Here is a 12,662-nt window from a genome sequence, read left to right on the forward strand (position 1 = left end):
GTATTGGGTATGGGGGTAAAAGTGGAAACTAATAAAAATTATATTACCAAAAAGAGAGAGAGAGAGAAAGGCTGTATGTATTGCATAAAAATGAGTAAGCTTAAGAGTTTTCTCTTTGTCATCTTCTAGGACACCTTGCCAGTAATATACTGCTTCCTGGAGTCTTATTAATCTGAATTTCTATGATCATAGTACATGTCTGACTCATTATATGGTGTTGAACTATTCCTAATAAAGGAGGTTACTGGCACTGCTGATCACATGAGCTGACCTTTTACTGTTCGACAGTAACCCTGATTTCTTAAAATGCCAGTAACCAGCCATCAAAATAGCCATCCTAAGTAATTCAACAGCAAGGGGTGGAACTAGCAGCCTTCCAGATGTGTTGGACTTCAACTCCCATCAGGCCAAGCAAACATGGCCAATAGTCAGGTTGGGAATCCAGCTTCATCTGGAGGGATGCAGATTCCCAACCCTATCCTATAATATTATACTGATGTGGATTATGAATAATAATTGCCAGATTCTTAAAGGTAAAGGAACCCCTGACCATTAGGTCCAGTTGTGGATGACTCTGGGGTTGCGGCACTCATCTCACTTTACTGGCCGAGGGAGCCGGCGTACAGCTTCTGGGTCATGTGGTTAGCATGACAAAGCCGCTTCTAATGTATCTGTTTTCAAAGCAGCATTGTTATGCTGACTAATAATTGATTTAAAAAATGTGTATCAAATTATTTTGTTTGGTATGAAGGAGATCATTGTGCTTGTGCTTGTGTGAGGTGTCTTGTTATTGTTGAGTCACAAAACAGGATTAAAACTCACAGAACCAAAAGAGTAGGCAGAGAAACCATACAAACATATTGGTGAATCTCAGACTTGTCACATCTATGCAATAATACTGTGTGACATGAAAGTGAAACATACAAAAAACCATTATATGAATGTGTTTTTGCCCAGCAGAAGAGGTCTGGTTAGGCGATATCCTTAGTAATTGCTATGTACGTATTAATTTACAGACCTTGTCTGACTAGGCCAGCTGAGATAGCAGAGAACCTTCTTCAAATAGAATTAGGGGATGTGTTCACATGAGCATTTGTCCAGGCAATCCAACATCGAAATGGCTATATATCTGCGAGAGAAATCGAGTTATAGTGAATAACTTTGTAGAACACAGACCCTGAGCAAAAATGACTGAAGTATATGTTTGGGCCTAGTGTAATAAGACGCATATTACGGTGATAACAATCATAACAAAATTATAAGTGGTGATATATATATCAGTGCAGCAACAAATAACGAATAAAGCAGAAGATAAGGATTCCCCCCCCCCCTGCCAAAGCAGCACAATGAAAGTAACATAACTGATAGCTAGGCTCTCTCCCATCCCTGATAAGACATGTCTTTACCAAGTGACAGAAATAATTTAAATGGTGCTTTCTGAGGAAGGGAAAATTACTGAACAGGCAATTGAACCTTGCCATGACCAGAAGGATCCTGCTTCTCTTACCCATGCTCCATATTTCAAGAGAAAAGACCTCAGAGTATGGTCTGAAGGCACATGAAATCACCACTTTGTCAAAGCTAAGCAGGTCTAGGCCTAGCCTGTGCCTGGGGAGGTGATCACCTGAAGGCCGCTAGAATGCTGCCTTGGTTACCGTGACGGGGTGGCAAAAGGCGGGAGGCAAATGTAAGAAAATAAATAGCTGGTGGAGGATGCCACAAAAAACCTCTGGTGTTGATTGGAGGGCATGGGAAGCACTTGGGAGAGAAGTCGCTCCTCAGTGTTTCAGGTGCTCTAACAATGCGCATCCAAGAAACAATGCACACTCTGCCCTGCAACGGCAAACCTATAAGATGCTACATTAAAACTGGCCCTAAGAGGATGATCTAAAGTTGTGTGTCTTTCTCCTAGCTGCTGCTGAGGACTGTGACATTACTCATACACTATAAGAGACTCTCTAAACAACTTACCGCACAGTTGTGTTCTTCAGCACCACATGGCTGCTCCCCCTCCCCTCTCCCCGCCCCTTTGGTGCATGATCTGCCTGAGGCAAGTGCGTCACTCTGCCTAATGTTTTCTGGATTAACTAAGCATGCATGCCACGTCACAATTTCGCCATTTAGCTAGGAAAGGGGTCTGAGACAAGACCCATCCTTGGGTACAGCTGAAGGGAAATGCCTTAAGAAAGACGTGGATTAGTCTTTCTATGTACCACCACACCCACTTTGAAGTACTACCACCACCTTCCTCCCCATTCTCCATACTCCTGCTCACATTAAAATAATAAAACAGCAACAGACTCACCACAAAGTTCCGCATTAGCTTTGTATCATGAGGTCTTACTCGCTGAATCAGTTGTTAGGCAGCATAATTAATACTTGTGCTCACTTGCCCTGCACATGGAGGAAATAGCTCACCATTCTTCTGGGTCATGCCACAATGATAAATTGACCACCATTCAGCAGTTTCCTCCCCCAGATTTAAATTTGCATATGAAAGTTAATGTGACCTGCAGTAGCACACAGCTATCTCTGCCTACTATCCACAGGGGGGGGGGGTTGTTGTTTTGTTTTTAGAATATAGATCTGCAAATCATAGCTACTAATTCCTACATATTCCCAATGTTAACTCCCAATATATTGCGCTCTCTCTCTCTCTCTCTCTCTCTCACACACACACACACACTGCTCCAGAGATCAGCACTGGAATTACCAATGGAGTTTGTAAAGGCTGCAGATTCTGAATAGAAGCTTCTTCCTCACCAGCAGCATTTCATGACTGAATGTGCTTGACTGTGTTAGGCTGCAGGTGAAGGGCCAATGTGAAACTAAAAGTGTTTCACGCCACGTCCCCCTCACTGAGCCTTTGAGCAAGCTGGTACCTGGTGCAGCAACTAAGTTCTAGCACAGGGGTAAGCAACCTAAGGCCCGTGGGCCAGATGCGGCCCAATTGCCTTCTCAATCAGGCCCACAGACAGTTTTTACATGAGTAGAATGTGTCATTTTATTTAAAATGCATTTATGGGTTATTTGTGGAGCCTACCTGGTGTTTTTACATGAGTAGAATGTGTGCTTTTATTTAAAATGCATCTCTGGGTTATTAGTGGGGCATAGGAATTTGTTAATTCCCCCCCTTCAAAATATAGTTCGGCCCACCACATGGTTTGAGGGACGGTGATGTCATGGTTTGAGCCAGACGAGCAGGAGTGGTGACAAGCCCCCCCTAGATGAAGCGGGAACCACGGAAGAGTCTGGGGAAATAGAGGAGTTCCTACCTGGATAAGACTGGTGGCGGCACTCCTCAGAAGAGGAAGAATCAGATAGGGAAGAGGGAAGACCAGAACAGGAAGAGAAAGGAGTTGAGGCAGAATCAGGCCCTTGTGAGGAGAGGAGCCGGCAGGCCCCCTCCCCTCCTCCCTTCTTAACTGTAGAGCGTAGAGCTGAGAAACGGAGGGAACAATTGGAGGCAGCTGCAGCTCGCAAAAGGTGTGGTGATGAACCGGCTACTTAAGGAAGGCCAGCTGCTTCCCTCACCAGCACCTGCAACTGCTGTGCAGAAGTGCATGGTTGTCCTTGCTCATCCTGTTCCTGATTTCAGTGTTCCTGACTTCGGCTTCTCCTGACCCTTGGTACTGATACCCAACCTTGGCTGGTTCCTGGCCCGGACTGTTGGACCTAGACCTAGACTCCATCTGACTGCTGCCTTCAGCATGCCAACCTGTTGGCGCCCTAACAAATGGACTGGCCCATGGCTGAAAAGGGTTGCTGACCCCTGTTCTAGCACATTTGCAAAGCTAAGCAGGGTCTGGTGTGGTTTCAAATTGGATGGAGAACCATGCGTTGCAGACGGTTGGACTACATGGCCATTGGGGCCCCTTCCATCTCTACAATTCTGTGATGTCTGGCTTTTCACCCGCCATATTGGAAACACATTTAATGTTTCCAAACTGGAAATAAAACATCACATAATTGGGGTTCTTTTAATGATGTTAATATATTGAATGATCTTTGTGTGACAATGTTGTGCTCTTCTTCAGGGCAGATATTTCTAGTGGCTCTCTCAAGTTAATCAGACTACAGCTTCCAATTATACTTCCTTAGATGCTAGGCTATGCTCAGCAGGCCTGAGTGGTGAAAGAGAGCCTACAAGAAAGCATAATATGCTCCAATCAAATGGGGAAATGAGAAGCTAAAGTTATGAGGCTGGATAAGGATGGCAGTTGCTGTAATGAAATTTTCAAATTCTTCATAAATCCAGGCACTGGCTTGGCAGTATTTATGCTGCTTAAAAACAAAAACAAAACCTCTATACTTAGTATAGTAAAACCAAATGTACAAATATCCTGGACTCACCTAATAAAAACTGCCTAACCAAAATATTTAACATGGTTGCTCAAGCAGCCTTGTTTGACTGTGACGGGAGCAAATACACAAAAATATAAATTATGAGTTTCTGAGGTTGGATACTACAGTATTTTCCTAGATCAAATATGAACAAAAGCATTGGTGGTTGGGGTGGAACAGCAGTCAATATTTCCTATGAAAAAGAACGTTTAGTAGAACGGTGGAACTTTACGACAAATGTCAACGGATCAGTTAGAAAATGTCAACACAATCTGATAATGACTGTAATGAGAACCACGTGTGGAAAGCAATGAGAAGCAAGTATGAGCTGTTCCATTGTCAACAGCAAGAACATCCTGGCTGTGCTTGCAAAACAAACTCACAGGGTCACAAAGAGTCAGGTGACATGTCCTTGAGCTGCCTTAAATCTTATTGAAATCAATGGGACTCGAAAGCAGGAGGCAGGAAAGGTGATTTCTGCGTGAGGTGAGAGGGCAGCAAACAAAAATGATCAAAGGTCTGCTCTCAGGGACATATTCTGGACTAACCTGCAGAACAGCAATAGAGTGGTTGCCCTACTGACAGATCTGCAGAAGCCAGCAAGTTTTCATGGCCTAGAGGTAAACTTTAAAGGTTCAGTAGACTAGGCTGCCTAACCAGCAAATGTTTGTATTTAGCACAAACTCCTTCCCCCACTCCAGTCTTCTGGCATGCACAGAAGATGCTTGGGTGAGAGACAAACATTTCTACCATTTGCACCTAGAGATGGGGTAGAAATTCAATTCAGTTCACATTTAAAGGTGAATCTATGAAAATTTCACTTTCCAAAACTATACAAGAACCAAGGCGCTGCCATCCTTTGGAAATCAGAATTGTATGAATTTTGTGTTGCGGTTTTTCAGCCAAACTATGTTTGCAAAAATTCATATATTGGGGAAATGCGCATAAAAATGAGAATATATATATATATATATATATATATATATATATATATATATATATATATATGACTGAAAATAACATACAGAAATGTATTATTTTAGGGGAAATTGTTTGCAAGAATGTTTACTTGAGTCAAAACTGCATACAAAAATGTGTTTTATCAGGAGAAATTTGCACTAAAAGTCAGATGAAACTTCATGAGAATGCGCAACTGGTAAACTGGCAAAACGTTGCAGGTGTCTCAATTTTCTTCATTAAAACGTTAAAAGTGAAACGGTCTGTTTCAGTGGAACTTTTGCACCCTGGCTTGCATGCATTGATATCCCTTCAAAAATTAGGGGGAGCCGCAGTATGTGCAGCCACATCCCCTCGAGTTAGCTCTCTAAGCCTCCAGTAGATTCTCAACCACTGCGACATTCTTCAATGTCTCCAGACAAGCCAAGGGAAGAATATTGAAAACCTGTAACACAGAGCAGATTATTTCGTCTGCCCTGTTCGACATGAATTATAATTCAATATATTGGTTCTCCTGCTTGTGACGTTTATAATCCATTTCCTATGCTGCAGAGACAAGACCTTAAGGGGGAACGTGTGTGCACAACCACTATCCAAACACTGCCGCTTCTCCCTGGGGATCTATTACAGCCCGGCACACCCAAGTATTTTATGAGCCATAAACTCCCTGCTTCAAATGGAGATTCATCGGGAATCCCTGGGAGAGGCTAACAAAGACAGAGTATCCTGTAGCCACATGCTGGTGGGGGAAGGGGCAAAGTAAAGGCTACAAAGATTCCTTCTAAGAGCCACAGCAGCTGCAGCAGCAGCAGCTGTATTGCTCAGTTGCTTCCCATTACTGCCCATCCATCGCTTTGTGTCTCCGGCAGCCAGAAGGAAAACAAAGAGGTTCTTCCAAAGTCATGGTCCATTAATGTTTTTTGGGGTGTGTGTGTTTTTGTTTTGTTTTTGCTAGGTCACCACTCCAGACTAGTGCCTGCACATTACAATTCGTTAAAAGAGGGTGGGGTGGGGAATGTGAGCTTCTACTTATGCTGAACGCTTTTGACTATACAAAATAAATAAAAGAATTCTTCCAGTAGCATCTTAGAGACCAATTAAGTTCGTACCTGTAACTAGAGCTTTTGACTATAGTCCATGCTGATGCACAAAGGCTGCAATGTCCTACCTAGTTACTCAAGTGTAACACCCTTAAAATAAGCGGGATTGTGCCCATGCAAAATTCAAGTGGTCGAATTTTATACTTTGAAGGGGTACAACTTTCAGAACGGGGCTTTTGTTAATATACAGAAGACAGTTCCATGATTTTATTTTATTTTATTTTAAAAAAGAAGGAAACAAGGACATGTGTAGATCTCAATAAGGTTTCAAAGATGCATTTTGATCTGCCATCAAGACAGGGGTTGACACAAAGCCACAGAGACAAATTGGAGCAGCAGCCTGGGGGCGTCCACATTCCAGGGATGTCTGCCTTAGCGAAGCAAATACTTGCAGAGAGACCACCTTTTTTAAGGGTTTGGAGGAGGTGCACAGAGGCAACATAGCAGCTGGTTGATGACCCCTGAATTCAAAAAAGAAAAAGCCATAACTGATAACTGACTTGACATGATCACCCTGGACATGGGCACACTTAAAAATGGCTGTCATAGGATGGAAGTCTTGCTAATTTAGATTATAGTGTTATACTTCCTCCTCAAAACAAAATAAAAAAATTCCTTCCAGTAGCACCTTGGAGACCAACTAAGTTATTGGTATGAGCTTTCGTGTGCATGCACACTTCTTCAGATTATTATTATTATTATTATTTGGTTTTGTTCAGACTATGGCAGACCAACACGGCTACCTACCTGTATCTAGAACTATGGAATACTTCCTCCTTTAATTCTCATATAACTTAGTGGGGCTTAATTCAGAATGGATATGTATAGGATTGCACTATAGTCAGTGATCTTCTGCATGCGGATGCTCTCACTGAGCTACAGACCGTCCCCTTCCTTCATTTTGCAGGCTATAGGGGATATATCTGCTATTATTATTGCTCTTCCAGTGCAAGCATTTCTGCTGGCCAGATGGAATAAGTCCCCCTCTCCTCCCCTGTCTGCTGTTCTGGGGATTCTCCTGAGCAGAGCAAATTGGAGTGGGGTGGGGATGGCATGCAGCAGGCAGGAGGGGGGGGGGAATGTCCCATTGCACTAGTAGGACTCATTATCCTGGCTTTCACTAAGTACCATAGCTGCCAAGTTCCGGCCTGAGAAATAAGGGACTGGACCGGAAGTAGCAGGCCGGAAGTAGCGCTGCCGCCATTTTGGAACTGGGCGGAGCATGCTCAGAAGCTACTTTTGATGCTGCTCTGCCCTGTTCCAAAATGGCCGTCGCACCAGAAGTCGCGCTGCAGCCATTTTGGAACTGGGCAAAGCAGCATCAAAAGTCGCTTCTGAGCATGCTCCACCCAGTTCCAAAATGGCCGCCGCGCCGGAATAAACCGGGGGGAAACAAAAAAATCTGTTTTTTCGGCTGGGGACAGCTGGAAAAACGGGGGTTTCCCAGGGAATACAGGAGACTTGGCAGCTATGCTAAGTACAACCTAGTTGCATCCAGCTCACTGGTTCCAACATCTTACTGTGCTAAGTATTTCATTGCTGCTACTGTTATGATTTCATTATTGCTTGACTGTGATTTATTATTGTGTTTGTTTCTTTATAACCTGGTTTTTGACCAAAAGGTCTACAAAGTGGTGAATGTGGGCAAATACACTTATGCAAACTTCAAAGCTTTGTTGTAGTTGTGATAAGGGGCTAAGAAGCCAAAGGCAATGGGACAAAAGTAGGCTGAGGGAGATAGCATCACCATGAGGGAGGAGGGGATAGAAAGAGAAAATGGGAGAAGTCCTGAAAAGCTGAGTCAAAAGAAAGCATAGGAAAAGGCTATGGGAAGCTTTAAAGGCAAAGAGAAGGAATTTGTGCTAGATACAGAATAGAAGGCAGTAAAGAGGAGCATCATATTGTCTAAGCGTCAAAAGAGGTGAATGTTTTGTGGATGCGTTTGGGCAGACAGATGTGAAAGAGGAATAAAAAAGAAAATATTACCCATTTGACTTTTAAACTGAAAACTTAAATATACTTTCCTGTGTTAAATCGAATGAACCAAATGCTTTTACCAAATGAAGCATTTGCCATCCTGAACGAACACATTGCTGGAAAACTTAAACTGAAAGATGGAGTTTCTTTTCCAATCTAAAGCACATCCATTCCAAAAACTCCCAGTATAGGAAGAAAATAAATCTAAACTTGTCTTGACCCATTCATCTGAGTCACAATGAATTCCTCCAGTTTCTTTCAAAGCACAAGACCTTTTGTGGTTCTCTGTACGTATGAGGTTACAAGAGGAGGAACTCACTGCCTTATATGGCTAAATAACTGTTTTGTTTTTGGGGGCAGGAGCTAGCTGGCTGCAGATTCCAGAAAGAAAAGTATATGGTGCTACAGCATGCACAAATGAACAACACCCTCAGAAAGGTATTCCATGATGGTGTAATTTCTTTGAAATAAATGCTGCTAGGTTTTCCAGGGAAATACCTCCAGCCATTTTCCTTTGTCCTCTTATTATTTCCCTTTCCTTTTTGCCTCTCTATACAGCTGTTCTTATACACCACTGCCGTTGCTGCTGCTTCCACTATAGGTGTGCATGACAGCATTTGGCAGTTTTTTGCAAGCGTGTGCGCATTCACAGCCATGACTTATCAGCGCTGCAAGCAAACACATCTATGAATGTTACCGGGACTTGCCACATCAAAGCTCCAAAAGAAGGCAATTTCCTCCTGCTCTCTTGCCTACCGAGAGATTATGAAATAAAAATGTTTGAGATGCTTCATTGAATCAGGTTTCTAATTCCCTTCATGCCCAGGGTAGCGCACATACTTCCTCCTGGATTTCATAATCATAACAACCCTGCTGAAAGAACGTAACCCAGTTTCCTGGCTGAACTGGCATTGAGCCTAGGCTGCCCCAGTCTACATCAAACACTCCATAGACTGACTGTGCCTCCAGGTGCCCAATCATCTCTGATCGTTGTTCATGCTGTCTGGAGCTGATGGAACCTGCAGTCCAGAACATCTGGAGGTTACAAGGCTAGTAAAAGTGCTCTAGATAAACATTGCCCTGCACTGGCGTTTCATACATTTTACAGACAACAACCGTTACAGGCATGTCCGATATGTGCATGACCGTGCATGTACGCATCATGCTGAATGCCCATGTAAATCGGGAGTTGCCTGTAATTTGCAACTCAGGGTAGTGTCAGACAGAATGCTAAGCGGTTACAGACTGGACATTTTATCACACATCTGCACTTGCTCAGGTATCTTGGGGCAGAGAAAACCTACTCTGAATGATTTTGGCTGTGTGCAATGGCTTAGTGATAAGGTCAGACAGGAAACACCAATTCCTGGTGCTGTTTCTTCCCTTCCCCTTTTGTTTCATCTCCCGGCCCCCTCCCCAACATGTCTGAAGAAAGGTAAGAGCCAATGGCATCTCTAGTCCAAGTTCTTTTTCTTGCAGCGAGCAACCAAATGCCTGAGGGAAGCCCACATATATTGTCTCGTTTATTTAGCCTTTGCATCAGTATCTTTCAGTTACAAAGCTAAGTTTCTTTATTGCCGTCTTCTTCAAAAGGGCTGCATGCATTGGGCTGAGAATGAGGGGCGGGATGTGTGTGTCTTTCATGTTTAGACGTGTATATTTTGGTAGTATACTTAATGCTGGTAGTGTTCCTCTGAAATGAATATTATGTCCTCCTTGCAACAGAAAACAAAGACTGCAGGCTCCTCGTCCTGCTCTTATGAACCAAGCCTGATTGCATAGAAGATTAAAGAGCGTCCCCTCCTGGCTCAAGGCACATCTCGGATTGCAGTTTGTGGAGATTCCTTCCACTCCGCCCCCAACCTCTACTACGCAGCAAATGGCAGAGAAAGGTGTTTTCGAGCATGTGCAATGAACTGCATCAGCGACAGCTTTGCACTGATTCAGGGTACAACATCACCGTTTACAGCAGTTGCCGGTGTGGGATCTCATAGGGTGTGCATCTAATTTTGCAGCTGCAACCCTCTGCGTGGCAAGGAGTGCTGTACAGAGCTGCCAGCGAATCAATAGAACAACAACAAATGACCAGATTCACACACCAGCAGCCGGCTCCTGAGACTGAGAATTTCAGAGCCTAGGAGAATTATGCACTTTCCATTTTGACTAATCGCTTCTGGCTGCAGTGGAGTCTTTTTAAAGAAGCTGAATCTGCATTAAGGACCAAGAGAGACATTCTGGGGAGTGCTCATGTCTACATAACAAATGAGCAAAGTTCCACTATTCCTTCTAGATTTCACTTCAGCCTCATGTGCCTTTGTTTGCTGCGGGAAAATGAGCATCGCTGCAGACATTGCCTCTTCCACCAGTGCATTGCTATGATGGAAGGAACAGCAACGTTCCACTTTTTATGAAACTGTTAAAGGTCACGTCCTGTACCTTTCTTAAAATAACTTTTCATGGGTTTTATAAACAAGGATCATAAAAAGGATAAGTGATACAAATAAATAGATCAAGTCTTCTCATGTCATTTGTATGTCACAGAAATAGCACAATAAATTTGCAGTAATATCTACGACATATGGTTCATGCAAAATAAAAAAAAATTCCTTCCAGTAGCACCTTAGAGACCAACTAAGTTTGTCATTGGTATGAGCATTCGTGTGCATGCACACTTCTTCAGATACCTATGACAAACTTAGTTGGTCTCTAAGGTGATACTGGAAGGAATTTTTTTTATTTTGTTTCAACTACGTCAGACCAACACGGCTACCTACCTGTAACTAGAAATATGGTTCATTATTAGTGGTCAATGTGTGAATTATTGGTTTGAACAAAACCAAAGGGGAAATTGGATAGAATTGACTGATAACAGTCAGATACCTAATCAGGAGCCCTTGTGCTTGTGCTTAGATTAAGTATGAGTAATATTCATTTCCCCCCCTATGTTACCAGTGAAACGATATAAAGTCTTGGTATATTGATGAATGTGGGACGGGTTCTAAGTGAAAATAATAATTAAAGTTTAAATTTAAATTTAGATCAAGCAGATTGAGCCAAATACTGATGCCTGATTTTGCTCATTATCTGGACTATTATACATACCAGCATATGTTATGAAATTAAACTACACCAGGGTAACGCCATCTTTCTTGACGTGTCAGGTCATGCCCTGTATTGAGACTGATAGCACTCCTTTCAGTCTACAAAGCTATTTGTGATTGCAGTCTCTTTCCCACCCTTCCAATACCGTTCTGCTATAGGCAGTACCTTATGAGCAGTATACTAAACCCCAGGCACAGTGGAGTGGATATAGGAGGGGTAAAAAGCAATGGCAGCACAACAGCCCACGGTTCTTTTAGCTTCATCACTCAAGTGAAAGCAGCAAGCATTTCAATTTCAAATATTATGGTTATTATTACTTTTAGTTAAGTATTTTTATGTATTTACTTGATTTAGGGGAAACAGTTGCCCCCCTGCCCTTCCACAGCACCTGGAAGGGCGTATAGGTTCCCCATCCTTGCCCTAGGCCCTCCACAGCCAGGGTTCATTGAGAAGAGAGTCATTTGCAAGGAAAGGGGGGGAAACACCATACCCCACCCAGTGCTTTTTTTCTGGGGGTACGCAGCTGTATGCATACCCCCAAACATTTTGTGAATCTTTGTACTTTTACTGTATTTATTTCCCCCGATATAAATCACTATAAAATGGTGATTTTCTTGAGTCAAAACAAGAGTACAATGGTACCTTGGGTTAAGAACTTTATTCGTTCGAAGGTCCGTTCTTAAGCTGAAACTGTTCTTAACCTGAGGTACCACTTTAGCTAATGGGGCCTCCCGCTGCCACCGTATGATTTCTGTTCTCATCCTGAAGCAAAGTTCTTAACCCGAGGTATTATTTCTGGGTTAGCGGAGTCTGTAACCTGAAGCATCTGTAACCCGAGGTACCACTGTACCCTAAACATTTTTTAAAGAAAAAAAGCAGTGCCTTCACCCCACCCAAAAGATTCATATTTGCATACAATTCACATATACTGATTGTTGTGCGTAGATGCAAAGTTATAATGATTGTAATTTTAAAAGAAACATAATTCATCTCATCACAGTGTGATAGTGAGAAAGACTGTGATCTGGTGACCTGGGTACCTGCTCAGTCTGCTGCTAGCTGTAGATGGGTGGTTTGAAGGCCCCTCTCATTTCTTATGGTTCCCCATCTATAAACTGGACTTGGAAGAATCAGCCCTTCAGATAGAATACTGTACTGTCCTCTGTAATGCAGGACACATCA

The 12,662-nt window shown here is 42.9% G+C and overlaps 1 long non-coding RNA gene across 1 annotated transcript; it reads left to right on the plus strand.

Annotated features, from left to right (window-relative positions):
* Positions 1–4,818: 4,818 nt before the first annotated feature.
* Positions 4,819–11,210, plus strand: LOC132591956 (uncharacterized). The gene is made up of 3 exons (XR_009557414.1): positions 4,819–4,964; positions 8,739–8,816; positions 10,104–11,210. It is a non-coding gene; the product is annotated as an uncharacterized LOC132591956 (long non-coding RNA).
* Positions 11,211–12,662: the final 1,452 nt, after the last annotated feature.

Source organism: Zootoca vivipara, chromosome 4 (genome assembly GCF_963506605.1).
Source record: "Zootoca vivipara chromosome 4, rZooViv1.1, whole genome shotgun sequence".
In the NCBI taxonomy this organism is placed as follows: Eukaryota; Metazoa; Chordata; class Lepidosauria; order Squamata; family Lacertidae; genus Zootoca; species Zootoca vivipara.